The sequence below is a fragment of the Benincasa hispida genome, chromosome 1, assembly GCF_027475165.1.
Source record: "Benincasa hispida cultivar pf3 chromosome 1, pf3_genome.v1.1, whole genome shotgun sequence".
NCBI lineage: Eukaryota > Viridiplantae > Streptophyta > Magnoliopsida > Cucurbitales > Cucurbitaceae > Benincasa > Benincasa hispida.
The window spans coordinates 68,919,863-68,922,953 of record NC_143478.1 but is presented as its reverse complement, the minus strand read 5'-3'; the positions used below and the strand labels follow the sequence as shown (position 1 = coordinate 68,922,953).

Genomic DNA, 3,091 nt, shown 5'->3' with positions numbered 1-3,091 from the left:
GGAGAATGCATGTAGCCCTAGTTTGAAGGAAATCATTTAGCTATCAACAACTATCAACAAATTATCAACAACTATCAACAAATTATCAACAACTATCAACAAAATATCAACAAATATCATTTTAGGAAGAATCAAAATTATTATTGTCAATGGAAGAAGAACAAAGCCTTACGTTTTCAAAGTTTTGCTATCATTGATAAAGAGATAAAGAAACATGGAAGAAGAAACGAAGAAACAAAGAAGAAGAAACATACCTTCTGAAGTTTGGAGCGAAATCAAGGAAGATGAAGGGTGGGAATTGATTTGTCTTCCCGATGATAAGGCTCGGAAGAAGGTGGGTTGTTGATTATGTAATGAATCAATTTGTCTTCTCCGATGGTAAGCTTGACTGTGAAACAAGATTTTTCAAAATGGGTCATGTCCATTTTTGTCTTTTCATAATTCTTGGCCTAAATCTTTATTATAAAAACTTCATATTTGCAATTAGTTTTATCTTGTTATATAAGCTTTAATATTTAATATATAATTACTGTCTGTGCAAGCTCCCCATTTATTTCTAGAGGTTGCCCGTACAAAAGAAAACATATTTATCTATGAAGTATGCAATATTTTAGTGAAAACATAGAGATAGTAAATTAGACCTCTACTTGTCTTCTTCATTTTCTTTCGTATAAAAGTGATTATATATAGTAGTAAAAATTAATTACAATTATACTAGATAATTTAACCCTGTATTATTCCTGAATGATCTCTGTCTCTCTCGTTTGGAGAAAGATAAAAAATTTAATTTATTCAACATTCTTGAATATGCCTAGAAAAATAATAATAATAAAAAAGAAAGGACATTCTTGAATACTCTCTCATTTTCGGCTATACAAACATAATTGTGAACACATTGATACATATTAATATTAACTCAATGAACTTCAGTTAATTAAGTAATGAATTTGGCACTTAAATCATGTTGAAGAATTTTTCAATAGATTCGTATCTTTAAACCGATTTTAAATAATACTTTCAATGTTGTGTCTACCTCCAAGATTAAAAAAAAAAATCTAAACAATACAATTAAATAATACTTGACAAGTCCTCATATTGCACTTCTTCAAATAAAAACGAGTTTCTCTCAATAACCCCCACACCAAGCGGCGTCCCGTCCGGGTCTGGTGCGTTTGCCATTGCATGATCGCGGAGGAGGACTAGGAACACGAACATTTGTAATACTCATTTTCTCCTTCTTCATCATCTATGTTAATGATAATGAACAAAATTAACATTATTAACTAAATTACGTATGTTTTTCCGAACAAGAAAAAAAAGTGCAACATATGAACATAAATTTTACCTTTTAATGTAAAGTGTAGAGATCAAAACAAAATATATTCTTTGTTATCATTAAATACTTTAATAATTTTTTATTAAATATCACCAGAAATCAAATCCTAAAGATCAAATTCATGTTTTTTAAGAGAAACTTGTTTTTTACATATCCGTAAGTCTGTCTAAGTCAGCTTACACATATTTCGACTAAAATCTCACGACGAAATTTAATTGATCCTACAATATTTATGTGTCAAGAAAATCGTAGGATGTATATATATAAATATCCGAGAGTGTCCGGGCTAATCTATTTGTACGTTGAATAATCTTATGAGACAATCCACCTGACCCTAGAAAATTTAGGTGTCAAGTAAACTCACATGATATTAAATCTTAGTTCGATGGCCACCATAAGTAAAACACATTCCCTCTTAGTCTTTTATCATACACATCTTTTATTTACTGCTAAGCTAATCCATAATACTTTTTTATAAGAAAAACTTTGATGATGCTTGATTGATGAAAAAGTTAAAACATAGTCAAATTTAAAGGTTTTTTTAGTCATATTATTTAGTTTTCTTTTTATCATATTATTTAAAGAAATCTAAATATATGAAAAAGTAAGCAAACTTACGATGAAAATTGGGAGTGGAATTCAATTGTCTTGCATGAACATTGGAAGCAAAGATGAGTGTGACGATCAACAAGAGTTTCCAAAAAATTGAAGCCATCTTGGATGCCATTTTGGTGGTATAGACGTGACAAAAAGATGAAATATATACTTATTTGGGTAGAGATTTCTTTTGGAAGTGCATTTATTTGAGCTTTTCAAGCCACCTAAGGTACTATAGACCAAGTATAAACGCTAGGGTTTTTGATCTAAATGATAATGATATTGATATTGGTGATGATGTATTGACTTTTTCTATATCTTAAGGGTCAGACTTTTAGGCTGTTAAAAAAGAAAATTGGGGTTGTATTTGTTGAGAATCCTAAGATAGATGTGCCATTCCTCATGTTACTAATGGTTTTGAATTCAATCTCGTATTATCTAATTTGGTATTATAGTTTATAAAGTTCAAACAAGTATTCGATCCAATAAAAAGAAATGTTGATTCCATCGTAGGCATACTCAAAATCATAGCCTACTCAAAAGTTTGTCAATTAGTTTTGATAAGATGAAATAATGTTTATCTAGTTTTTTTTATCATATAAAAATCATGTTTAAGATTTTATTTTGTATATGTACAGGTATGAGAAATATTATTGTTTAAAAAAATTCTATTATTGATTTGCACGTGCTTAACCATAAAATATGTATGTATTTTTTGTTCATGTCGGTTTTTAACTCTTTGATCGATATTAAAAATGGATTGGACATCTAAAAAAATGAGGCATTAAAATAAATATCGGACAATTATTTAAAAAAATTGGTAAAAAACCAACGAAGAAGATGGTGAAAAACCGACATTGAAGATAGTCTATAATGTCGGTTTTCAACCAACATTGAAGAATATTGGCATCGAAATTTCAATCAACTATAATGTCGGTTTAAAACCGACATTAAAGACAACTAACATTAAAGACCTTTTATAACACGATCTTTGATGTTGATTTTCAACTGACATTGTACCCCTATAATGTCAGTTTTAAACTGACATTAAAGTTCAATTTTGTAGTAGTAGTTACTTAACTAACTAGTATATCAACTAAAATCTTTCAGTTTTTTAAAATCATAATAAATAAAAGACCATCTATTTAAATTCATCCA

The 3,091-nt window shown here is 28.8% G+C and overlaps 1 long non-coding RNA gene across 1 annotated transcript; it reads right to left on the bottom strand.

Moving 5' to 3' along the window:
- Positions 1-252: 252 nt before the first annotated feature.
- LOC120073596 (uncharacterized) lies at positions 253-2,083 on the bottom strand. Its single transcript, XR_005480766.2, has 3 exons — positions 1,955-2,083; positions 1,102-1,246; positions 253-388 (listed from the first exon to the last, which is right to left on the bottom strand). It is a non-coding gene; the product is annotated as an uncharacterized LOC120073596 (long non-coding RNA).
- Positions 2,084-3,091: the final 1,008 nt, after the last annotated feature.